The sequence below is a fragment of the Lactuca virosa genome, chromosome 7, assembly GCF_052849685.1.
Source record: "Lactuca virosa cultivar CGN04683 chromosome 7, Lactuca_virosa_CGN04683_v6, whole genome shotgun sequence".
NCBI classification, from domain to species: Eukaryota; Viridiplantae; Streptophyta; class Magnoliopsida; order Asterales; family Asteraceae; genus Lactuca; species Lactuca virosa.
The window spans coordinates 249,026,051-249,049,121 of NC_136432.1; the positions used below are offsets into that span (position 1 = coordinate 249,026,051).

Sequence of the window (23,071 nt, forward strand, 5' to 3'; positions counted from 1 at the left end):
AGGCGTTTCGTGACTGGATCCGGATCGGGATCAGGGCAGGGCGATCAGGATGCCTCGACAGTGCCCGAGATTATCGGCCAGGGTGGGCCAGCGTTGACAGATGATTGTGTCAGGGAGATCATCCGTGAGGAGGTGGTCGAGATTGTCCGGGGTTAGATTTCGGAGATGTTTTGGTCTATTAAGACTGCCATGATAGAGTATTTTGATGACAGATATGCAGCCCTAGCTGAGACGGCTGCCGCAGGAGCTACAACGGCTGTAACAACAGCAGGGGGAGAAGCCAGTCAGGCTTTTCAGTATCGGGACTTCGACAACATGTAGCCCGCTTCTTTTGATGGGACTCAGGACCCCATCAAAGCCATGAGGTGGCTATCTGACGTGGAGGGGTGTTTCTTCACGTGTTCATGTCCTACTGATGAGAAGGTCAGATGTGCCCTGAACCTACTGAGGTTTGGGGAAAAGGACAGGTGGAGATTGATGACTGGATCGTATTATGATGACCAGATGGTTGTGGTTACTTGGGAGCAGTTCAGGGATATGTTCTGCGCTCGCTACATCCCACGTGTCGAGTGAGAGCGGCTAGCTCAGGAGTTTCTGGATTTGAGACAGGATGGTGAGACAGTGACGGAGATCACCCGCATGTTCACAGAGAGGGCGATGTTCTGCCCATAGTTTGCTTTTGAGCAGGCTCAGATGACACGTTACCTGAGCATGCTCAAGACTGATATTTGACGGTTTGTGGCGACCCGGCGTTGTGATACGCTTCTGGATTTACAGGAGGCCGCTAGGAGGCGTGAGTTGGAGATTGAGATGCAGTCGAGGGAGCAGCGGTAGTCCCCGAGACAGTCACAGTCGGCGCCAAAGCGGTCCAAGACCGCTGATACTAGGTCTGGAGGTCAGTCGGGCTGCACTTGTGGGAAGTGCGAAAAGGCTCATTCGGGGATTTGCCGATCGGGAAGCGGGTGCCACAAATGTGGCAAGCAAGGCCACATTGCTAAGGATTGTAGGCAACAAACTCCAGCTTATGGGGTCAGATTATGTTACCATTGTGAGCAGATGGGCCAGATGAAGGCCTAGTGTCCCCTACTAGACACCAAGCCGGCGCAGGCTCCTGCGCCGGCTACACTGAGGATTACTGACGGGAGTCAGGGTCGAGCAGCGCCCCCGAGGGCTCAGGGACGCGTCTTCCAGCTTACAACAGAGGAGTCCAGGGCAGCACCAGACGTGGTTGCTGGTATGTTTCTATCCCTTATCTTATTGATTTTATCTGTTTTATGCTTATATGGTTGTACCTGTGATTAGGTACGTTTTTAGTGAACTACTTACCCGCTTTGGTATTATTCGACTCGGGGGTGAGTCGGTCGTTTGTTTCTCAGTATTCCAGTAGGGATTTCGGGTTGCCAGTGGGAGAATTAGAGTGTCCGTTGCGAGTCTCCATCGCCAATGAACACGGGGTTTTCGCTTCTTCGGTCTATCGGGTTTGCGTATTGGAGATCTTCGAGGTATCTTTCCCGATATACCTGATCCCGATTCCCATGGGGGATATATGCGTGATTGTGGGTATGGACTGGTTTAGTCTCTTCGGTGCTATGATCGACTGCGTGGGTCAGCGAGTGGTAGTTCGAACCCCAAGTGGGGGAGAACTGATTGTTTATGGCGAGGGTACCAGATTGGGATCAGGGTTTTGTTCGGCTTCCAGGGCTCGGCAATACATTCACCACGGGTGTGCGGGTTATCTAGCGTATGTGGTGGATACGCGGGTCAGGGATCAGGTTTCAGTATCTGAGGTTCCAGTGGTCAGAGAGTTTGCTGATGTGTTCCCGGAGGAGTTAACCGGAGTGCCTCCAGAGAGGCAGGTCGAGTTTAGGATCGACCTAGTGCCAGGTGCGGCCCCTATCGCCAAGGCGTCGTACCGGTTGGCACCACTAGAGATGTAGGAGCTGTCATCACAGTTACAGGAACTGCTGGGAAAGCAGTTCATTCATCCGAGTAGTTCTCCGTGGGGAGCGCTGATTCTTTTCATGAAAAAGAAGGATGGTTAACACCGGATGTGCATTGGCTACCGGGAGCTGAACAAGTTGATGGTGAAGAACAGTTATCCCCTCCCGAGGATAGATGATCTTTTCGATCAGTTACAGGGAGAATCTTGGTTCTCCAAGATAGACCTGAGGTGTGGGTACCATCAGGTCAGGGTTAGGGAGGAGGACGTGGAGAAGACCACGTTCCGAATTCGTTATGGACATTACGAATTTGTGGTGATGCCGTTTGGGCTCACCAACACGACATCGGTATTTATGGACCTGATGAATTGGGTCTGTAGACCGATGCTCGATCGCTCGGTCATAGTGTTCATAGATGATATCTTTGTGTACTCCAAGACCCAAGAGCAGCATGAGGAGCATCTAGGGGAGTTATTGGGAGTTCTGAGGCGAGAACGGCTATATGCCAAGCTCTCGAAGTGCGAGTTTTGGTTACGAGAGGTTCATTTCCTTGGACATCTCGTTAACGAGGAGGGGATTTTGGTTGATCCGGCCAAAATCGAGGCGGTTATGCAGTAGGAGGTTCCGAAATCTCCCTCAGAAATCAGGAGCTTCTTGGGATTGGCAGGTTACTACCGGAGATTCATACAAGATTTCTCCAAGATTGTAGTACCCCTCACTCGTCTGACGAGGAAGGGGGTGGATTTCCGGTGGGTCCCCGAGCAGCAGAGGGCGTTTGAGACCCTCAGACAACGACTATGCGAGGCTCCAGTCTTGACTCTTCCGGAGGGAGTTGAGGATTTTGTGGTGTTCTGTGATGCATCCATCACGAGACTGGGAGTGGTCCTCATGCAGAGAGGACGGGCGATAGCCTACGCATCGCGCCAGTTGAAGCCGCATGAGACGAGATACCCTACTCATGATCTAGAGTTGGGAGCGGTGGTATTCGCTCTCAAGATTTGGAGACATTACCTTTATGGGGTCCGCTGTACCATATACACGGACCACAAGAGCCTGAGACATATCATGGATCAGCCGATCCTGAACATGAGACAGCGCAGATGGTTGGATGTGTTGGGTTTTGAGCATTCTAACACTCCTATGGTGTACATGCAACCCTATAAACCTTGGATCTATGTTTTCTCTATTATACATGCAAATATTAACTATTCCAAGGTTTCATCCTAACTAGCATATTATGAAGCACATATACTACAAAGTTCTAGTTAGATGACATACCTTTTGATGTAGCTTGATGTCTTCAAGCTTTAAGAGCTTAGCCCCAATAGTGTGGAAGCCTCAAATGGAATCACAAATCACCAAAACACCTTCGAAGAACTTGAGAGAATATGTATGCACACTAAAATCGGCCCACTCTTATTTTCACACACTTGTGCCAATTTTGTGAGCCAAGGACCCCTTTATATATTATGGAGGATTAGGGTTACATCCATGTAAACCCTAATACCCATGACCTTTCATTTACATAGGATCCATGGGTTAAAAGCTCCATGGACCATCCATGAAAGCTTAGCCTAACCTAAATGAACTTGGCCCATTCCATATATATATATATAAAAGTCCATATTTAATTAGTTCTTTTTGATCACTTAATTAATTCTAAATTAATTCTTGATCAATACTAATTAAATAATATGATTCCATATTAATATATTAGAACTTATAATATATTAATATAAATCATAAATATACTATTCTCAAAAGACTATCCATATAAATTGTGCCGGTGAAGTGCAACCCAAATGGACCATGCCGGGTCGGGTCAAGTACATACCAAATATAGTTATGGACTTAGACATTAATCCAACAGTCTCCCACTTGGATAAGTCTAAAACTATTATTGAGTATGACTTCAAAACCTAACTGGCAATCGTAGCTCTTAAAGCCGCTGTCGAACTCTGACCTTGTCAATGACTTGTCCATTAGATAAGGGATCATATATTCCTCCATTCTAGATATCATATGGACTGAGACATGGATTATAATCATTCTCTCTGTCCATTTGTTGTTTCCCGATTTTCGATTTATGATGACTGACTGATTGAACAAATTAAATCAGTCCTGGCTTGGCCAAGCACTCACATGTGTCATCGCTAAATCATCGAGGGGCCCACAGATATCGCTTTTATCCCGAAGGTAAAAGGAATGGATAAACTTCGACTCATATGGCTTGTTCTACTACTTGTTGAATCATACACAAAGGCATGTTTTATAACATCGAGTTACCAAATGCGTTTTCGTGCAATCAATGTATAACCAACTCATAGTAACAACTCATATCTCTAGGTTTGAAGAATATAAGATATTATCGTCTCATGATCACTCGTGATAAAATCCATGAAGTGATTCAAATGAGCGCGGATTGAATCCAATACTCAGAACTTATGAGCACTCATGAGTGTTGTAGCACCACTTTGTCCACCAACTTGGACCTCTACAAACCAACCCATGACAGTCTTGATTCATATCTACTTCCAACATATGACCGACTGTGGATGGTTTGAATAACTTAATCATTCAGGAAGAGCGACTTAGTTATTCTGGAAGTCAAAACATGCAAAGTGAAACACAAGAATAAATGAATCAAATATGGTATCAAACCCTATGAATATAAATAAACACTTTTATTTATCACCATACTGATTACTCATTATTCATTGTTTCGGTTTTATCAACTTTATACTTGAATTAAAAACACTAGTTGTCCCATGCTCCAAGCATGTACACTATGTTTTTCTTAAACAATAGCTTTGCCATACACCAAGTATGCACTCTATGTTTGTCTATGATCCTTACTTTGTGAAATAAACCAATTGAACATAATTTCAATGATTCTAATTTCACACTCCCAAATCCTTATCGAAAAATGTGAGAATTTCAAATTCCTATCATTTATCGAAATCTATTTAGATTTTAAACTTATATGCACTGACCCTCCTGTAATGAATATGTACAAAGTCACAAAGACTTGTCAACAGTCATTATAAGGTATTCCAATGGAGATCAACTCCATGGAAACTAAGTCTCATATTCAAAGTACATTGCTTTGGACATGCTTCTTGCATTAAGTTTTCTAATCTTACACAGATAACTTCCACCTATGGAGACAACTCCATATTCTCATTTTGACTATCACTTCTGAATAAGAGATGCCTCTTTTCAAAATATGTCAATATGGTCCTTCCAAAATTAGCACTATACTTCCAACTGTCCCTGAGCAACCAATCTTTGGTAAACCTCAGATTGTCCTCGACAATTGCTTAATCATTTTAGTCATATCCAATTCTAGACCTTTTCCCTTCTTAATGCCTCTGGGCATTTGGAAAAATTTAGAAATGACAAATATTATAGCACATGCAATCGATCCTGTACCCAAAGCAAATGGTACACGATTCATGATGTCTCACATAAAGACATGATTCTAGACCAGTCTTTTGCTACAATATTTTTATTTGCCATGTTTTCAAAATTTGACTATGAAGAGGGATGCCGTAATCATAATCGAATTTTGAGAATGCAATATATAGAATTTCCTTAAGTTGAACCAATCCAACATGAAATTCATATATATATTCTTGACTAAAGATGATTAAGGTCTCAATCTAAGCCTTTAGAACTGAAATGAAGTATATCCTCTCCCTTAATTATAGCAAAACAACTTTTTCAATCCCTGCAGCCTCACGAATTGAAACTTTTGTTTTCTATAATTAACATTGCTAACTTGCAACACTAACAATAATTATCATGCTCCCACTAACATGATGATTATTAGCATAACACTTATGCTCCCACTAGCTTTGACATATACTCAGAAATCAGCTGGACTTCTAGAAATCAATACTTTATTGACTTTCTTACCAAAGTTCAGATTTCTGATACGAGATGCTTTGATAAAACTTTATCAAAATCATACACCTTTCCTTAGATAGCATGCATGTGTGTCTAAACAATTTCAGAACTATGAAAAGGGATGCCGTAATCATAGTCTCAATTGTTTAGACCTTTTGCCATCTTCTTCAAATCTACTTGGTGGAAGTGTTTCCTCACCATCATTTTCATGAATCGGAGAGAAACCTTATGACCCTTAGATTTTATGGTGTATGTGTTCTTATCCATGTGAATCGTCAAAACCATAGTCACAAGACAAGGATAATGACAAATCCAAACTCATATGGACTGAACTTATGCAATCTTAACTTCTTGCCACCTGGCAGTATAGGGCCTGCCATTGCTTCCAAGTTGTTATGCAACCAATTGAGAACTTTCAGAACTCCTATGCAAAGCCAACTTTAACTGGAATGGGCACAGAATATGTCAACACGATAGGTTATAAACCTCAAGTCATTTGCTAGTGAAGAACCTCATGTTTTATTCTTGATTAGTTCTTGAAATTATTTTTAGGATCTTTAAGACTCCCACTATCCTCTTGACATATAAGACTATCTTGCCAAATATTCAAGAGATAGTGCGGATTCTTTATCAAGACAAACACTTCACACAATTGGCCTTAGTTAGTCTTTGTTTTATCCAAAACATCACAACTTACCAATTTCAAATGTACAAGATTATGACACTTTTACTCTTACATTTGACAAGTGTTTTAAACCTTTCTTTAAGATATGTCACTCAAGTTACAATCTTGGAGTATGACTCTAAGAATTGTTTTGGAACGAAGTATGAATCATCTTCCTGATCTAACCATTTCAACAATTCATGACTCCTCTTCTTAGTCATAAGAATGCACTAAGATGACCTTTAGAGGACTAATTGTGATATGATTTCTAAATCATTAAGATGATCACAAACATGATACTAAAGTACTCTCCCATCTTTTCAGATTTGAGAAACTTTTATCTTTCTACCTAATTTGATTCTTCCCATTCGTTCTGCCATACATTGAGACTTTTCCAATGTTTCAGAATTATACTTAAACTTGTAAGTATAACCATATTTACTAAACTTTAGTAAATCAAATAGTCTTAATGAGCTTTGTGGTGGACATGACCAGTGCACAAGAATGTGTACTCGATCCCTTTAGTCCTTCACTTGACTCACACATCCATGTGAACAAGTAATTAGTCTTGATTTTCCAATGCTTGAAAGTTCTCATTCATCATACTATTCAACTTGCATGATTCCAAGTTTCGGTCCAATTGAAACTTGGGTGATGAGGAACTTTCCTGATTTGGTAAATTTAGACACTACCACAAATGAAAGAATCAAATCCATTTTCCAATATTGCTGTCAGTAGAATCATATAAGCAACAATTTTCCACAAATGCCATTGTAAGGATACTTCAAATAAATAAAATTAAACAATTTTCTTTTATTTTAAAACTTTGCGGAAAAACTTATCCTTACAATCCACATGTAAAATTGTTGTTATCTATTCCTTAGCAATATATCATAACTTCTTAAGCAACTGCTCAAAATTCTGATGCGATCGAAATCCACCTTCGCGATCAGAATCAGCATATACTTCCTTTAAGATTTCTCTCTATTCTTTGATTCTTAAAACATCAACATGTGACCCAGTCACATCATGTAATGAGGATCTCAGAATAGAACTTAACAGAGTTAGATAATGGGCTCTACCTGATGTAGAGTCAAACTTATTGACTTTAACATCCTTAGGTAAATTTGGTAGCTTTGCAATCAAAGCCCCTTCCTTTGGCAAAATAAACATATGGACCCTTTGGTAATGGGACTATCTCAGACTTAGCCTTTCTCTTTACCATTTGGTCAACCGGGTTGACTATGGCCAATCCCTTTCCATTGGGAAGAGAATGCTTTTTTCTGGATTTCCAGTGTCACCATTGTCACTGTCCATAAAGTTTTTGGGAAGTTGATCTTCTAATCAAATTTACTTTACTATCGTTCCAAATCATTGCTGATTCAGCAACACCAAGCAAACAGATATGATCATTAAGGTTCATGTCATAGTCTGTTTCATAGTAGTCCCAAAGGAACTCACTATGTGACTTAGAAAGTGATTGAACATCCAACTTTCTCAAGACTTTGACACCCAACTCTCCCGGCTTGTCAATATGTGACTTCAGCTCTAAGATGTGAGCACACATAGACCTTGCTTGCCATTAGGGCTTGAGTGACCTTGAACTTGTAGGTTAGGGAGAATAATTGGAGGAGGTGGAGGAAGAGAAGTATGACTTCCATGAGCCAAACTCGGGAAATCATATTCATTAGGAAAGTTTGGTTTGGGAAGATCATTGTTGTCTAAACCAGACATCAACAATGGGAGAAATTCACGTAAAGTTGATTTAAGTCCTTAATATAACACCCAATATGATATATTAAGGCTAGGACCCAACAAACTATTTTATAACTTGGAAGAGGGATGCCGTAATCCAAGCTATAAAATATTTGAAGGTAGGTGAATGACGATTCACCAATTTCCACCAAGATAAACGAAATGTAATATTAGGTTTTAATTGGTTTTGAAACTCCTATATTCTTTTGAGATTCATTGAACTTTTCAATGACATGTTTCAATCTCGAGTGTGCCCTTCAGGTTTTGTGACTGGGATGCCGAGGATCACAAAACAAGGTGTGAAGTAACCATGCAAATATACTTGGTACCCTTAATATTTACCCCTCAATCGATGTGCCGGTTAACCACACACGCTCCAACGATACTATGATAAACATTAAGTTACCCTTTGCCTACCTTGTTAAGTCCAGGTTAGTGTCACGGTTAACCATACACGCTCCACTAACAGCTTAAACAAAGTGCAAAATGTAATTTCATGGATTAGCACCTTATTCACATTTTCCTAAGTAACTAAGATTGGGAATTTATAAGTGTTTAGTTACTTAGTATTTATCATTATACTTATAATGAAGGGAGAATTATAGTCCTTGTCCTACCTATTCGGCTAACGACCCTCCACCGGTCAAGGAAGCGGTGAGTGAGAGTGGACACCCATTAAACTGCCATTTTATAGGCAGTAACCTTATACCCCCCTTATAGACCGGCTTCGTGAATGAGGCCTACTAATGGTAAGACGACTTGCTCTTATACATATAATATATTAAACTTTTAATATTATAATAGTATAAGGGTGTATTTTAGACATTTAAAATACTTGGTGGTTTAATCTATTAATTAAACTAGACTTTTAATTTAATTAAACTCAAACCATATATTTATGGATTAATAATACTCTTTTAATTAAACGCTTTAATTAACTATTAATAAAGTCTATAAGAGTTAATTTGAACTATTCAACAAAACATCATAATTCTAATTATTAAACTCAAAATTAAAACCATTTAATTAATTGTTTAAGTTATGAACCCAAGTGTTTTAGAATTCAATTCTTTTTTTTCATAAAAAACTTTTCTCAAATTCCAAAACTTGAGGGCAAGTTTTGTAATTCTTGAAAACCTTTGGATTCCATAACTTATGGAATTAATGGTGTTTTATGATGAAACTTTCCATGTTCCATAACTTAAGAACAAGTTATGGAATTCTTTAAAACATTAATACCAAATTTTGTAACTCCATAAAAACTTTGAATCAAATTTTTTTTTAAAAAAAAACTTTCATATCCATAACTTATGGAAGTTTCAAAAACCCTTAAGATCACAACTTTAAAAAAACTTTTGAGCTCCAAAATTTGATGACAAAATATGTAACTCCTTAAAACATTTAGATCAAACTTTTAAAACTAATAAAATAATCATATCATTTTATCTTTTACTAAATTTGACCCAATTCAACTCATATAACAAATGATTCAAATTTTACAAATAATTCGTTTTTCACAAAACAAGTAATTATCTTAAAATTTGACAAACGTCATGTTTTTTTTTCCTTTTTTTTCCAACTTGAAAATAAAACATTTGCATCAATATAACAGAAAACAACCTGGCTCTGATACCACTGTTGGGTTTTGAGCATTCTAACACTCCTATGGTGTACATGCAACCCTATAAACCTTGGATCTATGTTTTCTTTATTATACATGCAAATATTAACTATTCCAAGGTTTCATCCTAACTAGCATATTATGAAGCACATATACTACAAAGTTCTAGTTAGATGACATACCTTTTGATGTAGCTTGATGTCTTCAAGCTTTAAGAGCTTAGCCCCAATAGTGTGGAAGCCTCAAATGGAATCACAAATCACCAAAACACCTTCGAAGAACTTGAGAGAATATGTATGCACACTAAAATCGGCCCACTCTTATTTTCACACACTTGTGCCAATTTTGTGAGCCAAGGACCCCTTTATATATTATGGAGGATTAGGGTTACATCCATGTAAACCCTAATACCCATGACCTTTCAATTTACATAGGATCCATGGGTTAAAAGCTCCATGGACCATCCATGAAAGCTTAGCCTAACCTAAATGATCTTGGCCCATTCCATATATATATAAGAGTCCATATTTAATTAGTTCTTTTTGATCACTTAATTAATTCTAAATTAATTCTTGATCAATACTAATTAAATAATATGATTCCATATTAATATATTAGAACTTATAATATATTAATATAAATCATAAATATACTATTCTCAAAAGACTATCCATATAAATTGTGCCGGTGAAGTGCAACCCAAATGGACCATGCCGGGTCGGGTCAAGTACATACCAAATATAGTTATGGACTTAGACATTAATCCAACAGGATGTAGTCAAGGACTACGACTGTGATATCCTTTACCACACAGGTAAAGCGAACGTGGTTGCAGACGCTCTGAGCCGCAAGTCAGCTGAATCATCCACTCCAGTGACGTGCATGAGGATTTCAGTGGATTGTCTACTTGTGTGCTTGATCAGGGAAGACCAGGCAGAGGGTATGTGTCAGGAGAACTGGAAGCTTGAGAGGATTAGGGGTGAGAACACCTGGTTTGTTCAGGATAGTCGGGGATTATTGACCCGTTACGGCCGGGTCTGGGTTCCGATGTTTGGAGGGGCCAAACAAACTATTTTGGAGGAGGCTCATAAGTCTCGCTTCTCTATTCACCCGGGGGCCACCAAGATGTACCGGGACTTGCGATTGAGTTACTGGTGGCCGTGCATGAAGCGAGAAATCGCTTGGTATGTGGAGAGGTGCCTAACCTGCAAGATGGTCATGGTCGAGAACCAGAGGCCGCATGGCAAGCTGCAACCTCTAGAGATTCCCATGTGGAAATGGGAGTAGATCACGATGGACTTCATCACCAAATTGTCGAGGGCGACAAAGGGGTTTGACGCCATATGGGTCACCGTGGATCGATTGACCATGAGTGCTCACTTTCTGCCGATTCGGGAGAGCTCAGCAGCCGAGAAGCTAGACGATGTGTATATACGCTACATTGTCGCTCACCATGGGGTTCCGGTCTCTATCGTTTCAGACCGTGATGTTCGGTTCACCTCCCGTTTCTGGCAGAAGTTCCACGAGGAGCTGGGCACGCGACTGCACTTCAGTACAACATATCATCCGAGACTGACGGTCAGAGTGAGCGGACCATACAGAGTCTCGAGTATATGTTGAGAGCCTGCATTATTGACTGCGGTGGGAGTTGGGACTCCTACCTACCCCTTGCAGAGTTCTCCTATAACAACAACTTTCACTCCAGCATTGGTGCTCCACCTTATGAGCTGTTGTATGGACGGAGATGTTGCACCCCAGTCTGTTAGGGCGAGGTTGGTCACAGGGTGATGGGGTTGGACTAAGGTAGTCCTGCAGACTACCGAGATGATTCAACAGATTAGACAGCGACTGCAGACCGCACAGAGTCGACAGAAGAGCTATGCCGATCGGCGCCGATATGAGTTAGAGTTCCAGGTCGGCAACATGGTACTCGTGAAGGTATTACCCTGGAAGGGTGTGATTCGCTTCAGGAAGAGGGGAAAATTGGGTCCCCGATATATCAGACCATTCAGGATCGCTGCCAGGGTTGGCAAGGTGGCGTACATATTAGATCTTTCTGAGGAGTTTAGTCAAATCCACAACACTTTCCATGTTTCACAGTTGTGGAAGTGCATTCTGGATGAGGAGGCAGTAGTATCATTAGATGATATCCAGGTCGATGAGCACTTGAATTACGTGGAGAGGCCGGTGGCTGTTCTTGAGAGGAAGCTGAAGGTTCTACGGAACAAGGAAGTACCTTTGGTAAAGGTACATTGGGAGCACAGGAGGGGATCCGAGTGGATGTGGGAACCAGAGGCAGAGATGCGGGAACACTATCCAGGATTGTTCGCCGCAGCAGACTTCGAGGACGAAGTCTAGTTCAATTGGGAGAGAATTGTAACACCCCGACTCCCAGGTACAAATTTTAAAACATTATATTTATATTTATGGACCTACTCGACGAGTTGGTTGGCCCTAACTCGTCGTGTAGAGTCTAGTTAACCCGCGTGGATTATTGGATCTACTCGACGAGTCGGAGGACCGGGACTCGACGAGTAGGAGCTAGGAAATGAAACCCTAATTTTTAGGGTTTGCATCCTATTTAAAGGACCTTAAGTCCTTTCCTCCAGTCACTTATCACCCTTTGACAGCCAGAAGAAACCCCAATTGCCATTAACCTTTCCCTTGAGTGATTGTGAGGCTTAAAGAGTGATTTTGGCGCATTTTTGTGAAGAAGGTGTGAAGTATAAGAAGCTTGGAGCAAAGAGGAGCTTATGGATCTGACTCTACTTCATCTTGGCATCATTTTGGAGGTATAAAGTCGTTGCCTTGGCTTATCTTTGATTAGAACTCTTCATCCCTAAGTTTAGTGCCATCTTTAGGATATTTGGAAGTCATTTGGGGTATTGGGCTAAGTTCTAAAGTTGTAACTTCAGATCTGGACTCCCCTTGGTCCTATAGCCATAAAGTTATGAGATTTAGCAAGCTTGGGTCTTTCCCTTTGAGTTAACCTTTCCTTTAGTCTAGTTTTAGCATTTAGGACCATGTATGTATGTAAAGTTTGCAACTTTACCTGGAAACCATGCCCTAGGAGGTTGGATCTGCAATATGGAGCTTTGCGGTGGCTTAAAAACATATGTATAAGGAATGGACTGCATGAACTCGACGAGTCGCATAGACGACTAGGTGAGTCCGATAAAGATTGACCGTGGTTGGGTTTCGCATGGACTCGGCGAGTCAGTAAGGGGGCTCGACGAGTCCGTAAGGATTTCCCTGACTTCTGGACACGCATGGACTCGACGAGTTGGTTGGAAACTAGGAGAGTCAGTTAGGGTTTCATGACTTCCTGAGTTCTTAAGGAACTTGACGAGTTGCTAGCTACACTCGACGAGTCGGGTCAACATGGACCGTTGACTTTGACCTTTGACTTTGACCAGTTGGATTTTTGAGGGTATTTTGGTAAATTGGGATTCTGATGAACTTGGTCCTATGGTGGTGATAGGTGGTTGAGTTCATGGCTGCGATTTGAGAGTTTTGCATTATCGCTACAGTTCGACATCTGTGAGGTGAGTTTCCTCACTATACTCAAGGGTCTAATGCACCAATGCCGGCCCTTTTGGATTGTTATCTTGATATGTTATGCTAGTATGCGTTGTTAGATCAGTATCCTGGTAGATAGGATGGTATTATGTTGCTATGCTCAGTTAGATCAGTATCCTGATAGATAGGATGATGTTATGCTAGTATGATCTGTTAGATCGGTTTGTCTGTGTATAGACTGTTATGTGATTATCTGATATATGTGCACATGTTTGATTGGTGGTTGAGGCTCATCTGCTTTGTGCGAGAGGCAACATACCTGGGCATTCCAACCCGATGGTTGTGGGTCGTGAGTATTCCATTCCGAGGATGATCGGACTCGTAGTATGAGGGTCTTCCAACCCGATGGTTGTGGGCCTAGGGTATTCCATCCCGAGGATGACTGGACCCATAGTATGTTGGCATTCCAACCCGATGGTTGAGCGCCTGGGGTATTCCAACCCGATGGTTGACTGGACCCATAGTATGCTATTTTTGTTTATGTATATGTTGATGAGTGTATGGGTATTTTGGGGGAACTCACTAAGCTTCGGGTTACAGTTGTTGATTTTGTTTCAGGTACCTCAAATGATCGCAGGAAGGCGAAAGCGTGATCGTACACCTCCTATTGTTTTTGATTTGATTCTGGGATATTTTGACACTGAACTATTTTGAAACAACTTTTGTAATAATTAATGATTTTTGAATGGTTGAAAAAGTTTTTAATTGGCTTGGATTTTATGGATATTACAGTTGCTCTGATACACTATGTTGGACACAAACCAGAACAACAACAAAAAAATGTTTATGTACACACAGGAAGAAGGAGAAAAGAAGATGGTTCTTGTATTCTAAAAAGAAAGTCTCTTATTATCAACACCAAGAACAATTTTTACATCAAATTACACATATGTATACATAGAGACTCAACCATCGTGGCTTTCCAAACCGGTCATCACCAAGAACAATTTTTACATCAAATTACACACATGTATACATAGAACATACAACTAGTGTTGAATTTCTTTTCTTGTGTATTCATATTCTTTTGTACATTCAATCCTTTCTCTCTTGTGTATACCAATTAATATTGCGAGATGACACGTTCCAACAGTGTAAATATGTTTTTGAATTCCGTGGTAGTGTAAATCCTCTTTCCTAAGTTATAAAGGATATAAGAAGTGGAACTATAATTTAGTGAACAGGAAAATGAGTTTTTGAATCAACAGTTTGTAAATAGGCCGATGATGTATAATATAATATAGTGTTCTTTATTTCCGGAAATTTCATAAGATAAGAGAAAACTGAGACAATCAAATCCATTCCCACACTTTCAAGCAAGCACATACGATAAGTTTATATGAATACCAATCCTATTTAACGTAAAATGAGATCTAATTATCAATCATTTTCATCTGGCCAAGAGGATTGTTGAAAGCTTGGAACTCACAATACTTGCAACTCAATGGCATGACGGACTCGATGCCCAACTGATGGTGATGATGATGATTATCACCATGATCATCGTTAACAGATCTGCAATCTTACGTGAAATCACGACTGAATTGATGACGTCATCATTTGGATGAAAAACGGTGAGAACTTCGAACCCTTGAAGTTGTTGTGCTTCTACCACTGGATAGAGAAAGACACGGGCACCATGAGCACTCCTCAGCATGAGCAAAGCATCTGGGGCCATGTACTTTGCCAAATGATCAATGACCTTAACCTTCTCATCAATATCCATCCCTACAAGTGCAGCCAAGAAAATGACATCATATCCCTTCAACTCATCTGTCACATCCATTATATTGGCAGTGTGGAATACCATTCTTTGGGACAAATCAGAATCAGACGAAACAAGATGAGAGGCCATCGAATTTGCGGAAGAGTCTATGTCATAGTTGTGAAAAATGGTGTCCTTGAGATGATAAGAGGCTAATACAATAGATGTGAGAGGCAAGGGCCAGACCCAACAAATGCAAGACGCTTAGGGGCTTCTCCAAATGCATAATAGTGTTCATTAAGAATTTCAAACTCAAGACGGCTAAGCTTCAGGTAATTGGAGTAGTAAGGGAATTCTTTTAGATGGTCAAGTGGATTTGGGAAAGAGCCTAAAATGGTGGAGAAGTGGGCTTCAAGATGGCCTTCAGCCTCACCACAAAGTCTTATGAGGTTTGACCTTATTTCTTGAATATTGGCCGGGAGACTGGATATGTTTATAGAAGAGGGTGGGATGCAAGTGCTGACCAGCTCAGTGAAGAGGCTATCAACATCTTTGGAGGGTTTCAGATTGTCAAGCTTCGAAATTTTGTGATAAATCTCACACACTTTCTCTACCAAAATGATATCTTTCTGGAGGTATTCCATTCCTGACACTAAATAATCGGATATTTCTTGGACAAGCTTTTAAGATAAACTCTTTATATGTCAGAAAACAAAGAACCAATTGTGCCTGTATGTAATTCTCAAAGGATGTGTATTATTTATAGCCATGTTCAGGCCCCACATAATATTTGTGAAGAGGAACGATCCTTGCTTAGTTTTTGATTTGACAGCAACACCACATATTATAAGTTAATAAACAGTACTCCCCTAAAAACATATAGTAGTTTTTATCATTGATGGTCCATTTATCATCCGTGGACTATAATTAGGTGTATTTTACATTCGTGTATATATGTTTTGATAGTTTTCAACTGATGAATGACTTATGTGTTTCGAATACAAATTATGATACTATTAGAGTTTAGTTGTTATTGTTTTTTATTACCATAATATTAAAATATATAGTAGCTTCACTTTTTCTGATATGAAGTTTTTTAAGTTTGTTTACGACCTCAAAAAAAAAATCATTACAGATTATACTCTTTTAATTGAAAAAATAAGAAATTTTTGGAAATGAAAAACATCTACATATTAATATATAATAGGTACGTACTTGTGGATGTGCTTACCCCAAGCCTTGTTAATATATAACTATATATGACATGATATTATTAAATTTGTTTAGCTTGTGAGGCTAATAGATGCTTTTAAATTTTTATGCTTTCACATTTCAATTGTTCACACATGTTTTAGTTCTTTAATATTTCCCCTCTCCTTTCCAAATGAAGAGACACTTACTAGAAACAAGCAGCGACAATAACCAAATTTGTTGATCCATCGCGTTACTAACTCCAGATGTCGCCACAAGTATTTCAGTGAATTTATTCCAAACTTATAGACGGGTTTTCTCACCACTCCTTTATTAATTTCTATGTAGATAACAAAGATGAACGAATAGCACATGCAAACAACATAATTTATGCCACTTCTAGAAACTGTTGTTCATATCTGTTGGTATTTTAAAAGGAAGTAACAATATATTGTCACCGGTTAGTTTAACAATTTTATTGCTCTTATGTTTTCAAATATCAGTGTTCGATGCATTTTGTTGAGACAATATTGTATGATAATAGAATAGATTGCTATTATTGATTGATGCAGATGGAGATTACATACGAATATATAGATAAAATTTAAACCCTAAAGACTTTGAGCCTAAACCCTAAAGCCCTCTAACCCCCCCCCCCCCCCCCCCCCCCCCCGCAGTTTGGTTGGCTGGAGACAATTAAACTGGAAAAATAAACCAAAGAAGAAAACATAAAAACTAGATGAAGATAGCGGCATCGGCGGTGGTAGAACTCTAACAATGGCGGCTAACATCGAATGCACGTCGGAGAAGAAGAGAGGAGAAGCGGAAGCCATAGGTGATTCCGTTGTAGAAAAAGAGAAGACTGGCGGCGGCGGCGATAATCATGCAACCAGCAGCAGAGGAGTCCGGAGAAAGGCAGCGAGAAAGAAAGAGAGCTCGAGTTGCGGCGGACGGAGCCAATTCCTGTGAGATCGACAACTGCAATGTTGATAGAGAAAGAAACGACTACATATCAAAGGCTGCCCGACGGAGAAGGTGCCATCGGAGGGAGGCAACAACAACATCAGAAGGGGCTGAATCGGAAAAGAGATCTGAAGAAGTGGCAAGCCGAGGAGGAGGCAGAAGGCTCAAAGGTGGATGTCATCTGAGGAGGAGGTAGAAGTAGACGAGGCAGTGGAAGAAACCGATGAAAGAGCTCTAGTTTGGTGCCGGTGGCTGTTTTATTATTTAGGCGGCAAAAAGAAGAAAAAGAAAAATATGGAACGTAATGAAGACACCTCCGACGACTATTAGAGAAGGTCGCCGAAGGTGGAAGGTGGTGGGTGTGGGTTGTGTTCAACAGCAGGGTTTTAATCACAAACAAGCCATCATCTATCTCCACTTTGTTGGAGATCAATAGATCATTGCCCAAAGTATTTTCCTTCTGGGTCTTTAATCATACACACACCACTGTTGGAATCAGGCCCTGTATACACACTTCTTTGTAGCAACAAACACAACACTCAATATGTGATTTTCAGGAAGAGAAATAAAGAGGAGAAGAAATAATCGTGATGCAGGCAAACGGATGCATTATATTCATAAAACAAGATGACATTTATAGCCTAAAAAAAACCTAACGACCCTAAACACAACTAAGCCCACGTTTCCTGTTTTCCATTACTTGGTCCACATGACCCATTCAATTAAAAAAAACCAAACTATTTATTTTGCTGAATAACAAAACTAAAATACTAATTAAATAAACTACCGTGTCAAGATTAAAAATCCCACATTCACCCCCTTAATCTTGATACGTTTCTTCATCAAAGCAATGCCAGTTCTTCATCTTGGATCAAGTTTGCTTCTTTGTCATTGTCTTTGTGTAACGACCCAATTTTCAAGTCCAAAAATTTCTTTTTAATAAACTGACTCATAACACATTCATAAGAAAATACTGTGAAAACACATCATCTCATAAAACAATGTAACATGTCTAAAAACCCAAGTCATAAAATAATAACATATCAGAGTACAATCCCAGAAAAATCCATGCGGAAATCATGTGTGTGTGTGTGATGCGATGCTACGCCGCCGGCTCCTTCCCCTTAGACGAAGAGGTATCTGAAACCAAAACCGAAACCGTAAGCACAAAGCTTAGTGAGTTCCCCCATCATACCACATACCATACAATATCCTCGGTATCTTTCAACCGGTAATCATCGTCGGTATCTTTCAACCGGTAATCCTCATCGGTATCTTTCAACCGGTAATCATCACATACCATACAATATCCTCAGTATCTTTCAACCGGTAATCATCGTCGGTATCTTTCAACCGGTAATCATCATCGATATCTTTCAACCGGTAACCGTCATCGCTATCTTTCAACCGGTAACTGGGGAATATTCCACCCCCTACCACTAGCATACAACAACATGATATAAACATACAGTCAGACATATCCGGGTACTGACCTACCCTTCGCTCCTAAGGACCGCTATCAGGGAAACCAATCCCTATCATACACGTAACATATCATACAAATAAAACTCATGACCAAAGCATGTAACCAGACCAAGATAATTATCACAAAGATAATCATCTTCTAAATACTCCTCTTTGGTGGGACGGCATTGTGGCCTTAGACCCACCCCTACTGGAAGGTAACTCACCTCGTACGACAAACTGCTGATAAGCTGTGTGGGAAACTTCCGTCCACTGCTGCTCCGGAAATCCTCCGGCTACAATCCCCACAAAACACTCAGTTAGAAACTGATATCTACTCTTAGGGTAAGATGACCATTTTACCCCTAACCAAGTCCAAGCCAAAGTCAACTTCCAGTTGACCCGACTCGCCGAGTTGGGCCGTCAACTCGTCGAGTCCCTTCCCTTTACTCGTCCTTATCCACGACTCGACTCGTCGAGTTTGGCAACGACTCGACGAGTTCCCCTTCCTTATGAACATCAATGAACCTTCATCCGACTCGCCGAGTCGGATGAATACTCGCCGAGTTCACCTTCAACTGATGAACAAGTCCTGACCTTGACTCGTCGAGTTGTATGAACAACTCGTCGAGTTCATCTCCAAACATAAGGAGATTGCCTTGGACTCGCCGAGTCTGTTCTAGCACTCGTCGAGTCCCATGAACTCCAGGTCTAAAATTAAGTCCAATGCGTTGGGTCACTCTTTCTGTCCTGCTACAACCCTTCTAACACCCAACTGAGTCCTTCTGACCCTCAACAGATATGGGACTCAAAGCCTTGGACTCGTCGAGTCCCAAGAACGGACTCGCTGAGTCGATAACATGCACAACCTAAATCCTCGATTTCTGATGTACAACACTTGACCAAAAGATAGATCTAAGCTCCTTCAATCGTTCTAGCACGTAAATTTACAAACTTTACGTGCATGCATGGGACTTTGAGCTCAAAAGGACATAAAATAAGCTCTAGTGTTGCATGGGGCCTTCCTTGGGTGCAAAAGCAACCCAAATCTGCCTTGTGACCCCTATAAAGACCTGATTCCAAAGCCTCAACCCCCAATCATGTTTGCAATCATGGTTGGTTACCAAAAATGGCTTATAAAAGCCCTAAATCTCCCCAAAAAGGGATCTATCAAATGAAAGAGCAAGGTACAGACTTTATACCTCTCAAAGACTGCAAATGATGAACCAAACTCGAATCCTTCAGTCTCCTCTTGATCCTTCTATGCTCTTCCTTCTTTCTTGAGGTCAAAACCCACAAAAATCACTCAAAAGCCTTAGATCTTGCACCAAAACACTTAGGGTTTGCTATGGAGGGTTTCTGGGAGCATAAAGGGGCGATGGAGGCTGCATAAGGTTGTTTAAATAGGGTACAAACCCTCAGATTAGGGTTTTGTCCAGTCAGAGCCTACTCGTCGAGTCCGGGATCCGACTCGACGAGTCCATCACTTAAATCCCGCGCCTCATCCCGCTTCTACTCGGCGAGTCGGTCCTTTAACTCGCCGAGTCCAAGGCCAAAAATGCAAAATACTTAAATAAAAATGCATACCAAGAACCAGGTGCTACAAATCTCCCCCACTTATTTTAGACTTCGTCCTCGAGGTCTGCTGCTCGATCTTGGAACAGCTCTAGGTAATGCTCCATCATCTCATCCACCGGCTCCCAAGTCCATTCCGAGCCCTTACGGTGCTGCCATTACACCTTTACCAGCTCAACCCTCTTGTTCCTAAGATCCTTCGACTTCCGGTCGAGAATCGCTACAGGCCGGTCAATGTAATTCAGGTTGTCATCGACCTGAATGTCCTCTAATGGTACCACTGCTGAGTCGTCCACCAGGCACTTCTGCAACTGGGAGACGTGAAAAGTGCTGTGGATCTGGCTGAGTTCTGCTGGCAGATCCAACCTATAAGCCACCTTGCCCAGCCGGGCTATAACCCTGAAAGGTCCAATATACCTGGGACCCAACTTGCCCCGTTTCCTGACTCGGATGACGCCCTTCCATGGCGACACCTTCAGGAGAACCATATCCCCGACCTGAAACTCCAGGTCCGATCGGAGCTTGTCGGCATAACTTTTCTGCCGACCCTGAGCAGTCTGAAGTCTGCTCCGAACCTGCTGAATCCTCTCTGTCATCTTGAGCACCACTTCGGTGCTCCCCATGACCCTCTGGCCAACCTCACCCCAACATATCGGGGTTCTGCACTTCCTCCCGTATAACATCTCGAAGGGAGGACGGTCAATACTCTCATGATAGCTATTATTATACGAGAATTCCGCCAACGGAAGGTAGGTATCCCAGCTACCTCCGAAGTCTAAAACACATGCCCGCAACATATCCTCTAATGTCTGGATGGTCCGCTCACTCTGACCATCCGTCTGCGGGTGAAAGGCGGTGCTAAAATGCAGACGAGTACCCAGCTCATCATGAAACTTCTTCCAAAACTTGGAAGTGAACCGCACATCCCTGTCTGAAATCACCGATACTGGCACCCCGTGCCGCGCCACTACCTCCCTGATATAGATATCGGCCAACCTTTCGGCCGAAATACTTTCCTGAATCGGGATAAAATGGGCGCTCTTGGTCAATCGATCAACGATGACCCAAATCGAATCCACTCCCCGCGCGGTCCTGGGAAGCTTTGTGATAAAATCCATCGTAATGTCCTCCCATTTCCACAGCGGAATATCCAACAGCTGCATCTTGCCGTGTGGCCTCTGGTGCTCGGCCTTGACCTTCCTGCAGTTCAAGCACCGCTCCACATACCATGCTACATCCCGCTTCATGCAGGGCCACCAATAGTCAAGACGAAGATCTCTATACATCTTCGTCGCTCCGGGATGGATAGAAAATCTAGATTTGTGTGCCTCCTCCATTAGGATCTGGCGCACGCCTCCATGATAAGGGACCCACACCCTACGGTGAAGAGTGAATAACCCTCGGCTATCATAGTCGAAGGAGGAAACCTGCCCCACAATCCGCTCGGTCTTCCGATGTTCCTCCTTCACGGCCTCCTGCTGGGCCTCCCGAATCAGCTCCAACAGTGGAGTCACCACTGTCATCCTCAGACAGGTATCTCTGATCGGCGCTGCCTTGCGGCTAAGCGCGTCGGCCACCACATTGGCCTTCCCCGGGTGGTAAAGGATCTCGCAATCGTAATCCTTCACCACGTCCAACCACCGACGCTGCCTCATGTTTAGATTCGGCTGATCCATGAGGTACCTCAAACTCTTGTGGTCCGTGTAGATGGTATAACGGACACCATAGAGGTAATGACGCCAAATCTTGAGGGCGAACACCACAGCCCCCAGCTCCAAATCATGCGTCGGGTAGTTCGCCTCGTGAGGCTTCAGCTGCCTCGAAGCGTAAGCAATGACATGCCCCCTCTGCATCAATACTGCGCCCAAACCTGAGATGGACGCATAACAGTATACAACAAGATCCTCCATGCCCTCTGGCAGGGCTAAGATTGGCGCCTCGCACAATCTCCGTCTCAGTGTCTCGAATGCGGCATGCTACTCAGGCCCCCAACGAAAGACCACGACCTTCCTCGTCAGCCTGGTCAGGGGTACGACTATCTTGGAGAAGTCCTGAATGAATCTCCGATAGTAGCCTGCCAATCCCAGAAAGCTCCGAATCTCAGATGGAGACCTCGGAACCTCCCATCTCATCACGGCCTCCACTTTGGCCGGATCTACCGAAATCCCGTTTTGGTTGACAAGGTGCCCAAGGAACTGCACCTCGCGCAACCAGAACTCACACTTGGAGAACTTAGCATACAAGTTCTCCCTTCTCAAAGTCTCCAGAACCTCTCGCAGATGCTCCTCATGCTGCTCTCGTGTCTTGGAGTAAACCAAGATATCATCAATAAACACTATCACAGACCGGTCTAACATCGGTCTACACACGCGGTTCATGAGGTCCATGAACGCGGCAGGAGCATTGGTGAGCCCGAAAGGCATCACCACAAACTCATAGTGGCCATAGCGCGTCCGAAACGCAGTCTTCTGCACATCCTCCTCTCTGACCCTCATCTAGTGATACCCTGAACGCAGATCAATCTTGGAGAACCAAGATGCTCCCTGTAGCTGGTCAAAGAGGTCATCAATCCTCGGGAGTGGGTAACGGTTCTTCACCATTACGTTATTCAGCTCCTTATAATCTATACACATCCGATGCGACCCGTCCTTCTTCTTCACAAACAGAATCGGGGCTCCCCAGGGAGAACTACTCGGTCTAATGAA

General features: G+C 42.0%; 1 pseudogene; it reads right to left on the bottom strand.

The window, feature by feature from the left end:
* Nucleotides 1–14,697: 14,697 nt before the first annotated feature.
* Nucleotides 14,698–15,891, bottom strand: LOC145124940 (putative nicotianamine synthase 4; annotated as a pseudogene).
* Nucleotides 15,892–23,071: the final 7,180 nt, after the last annotated feature.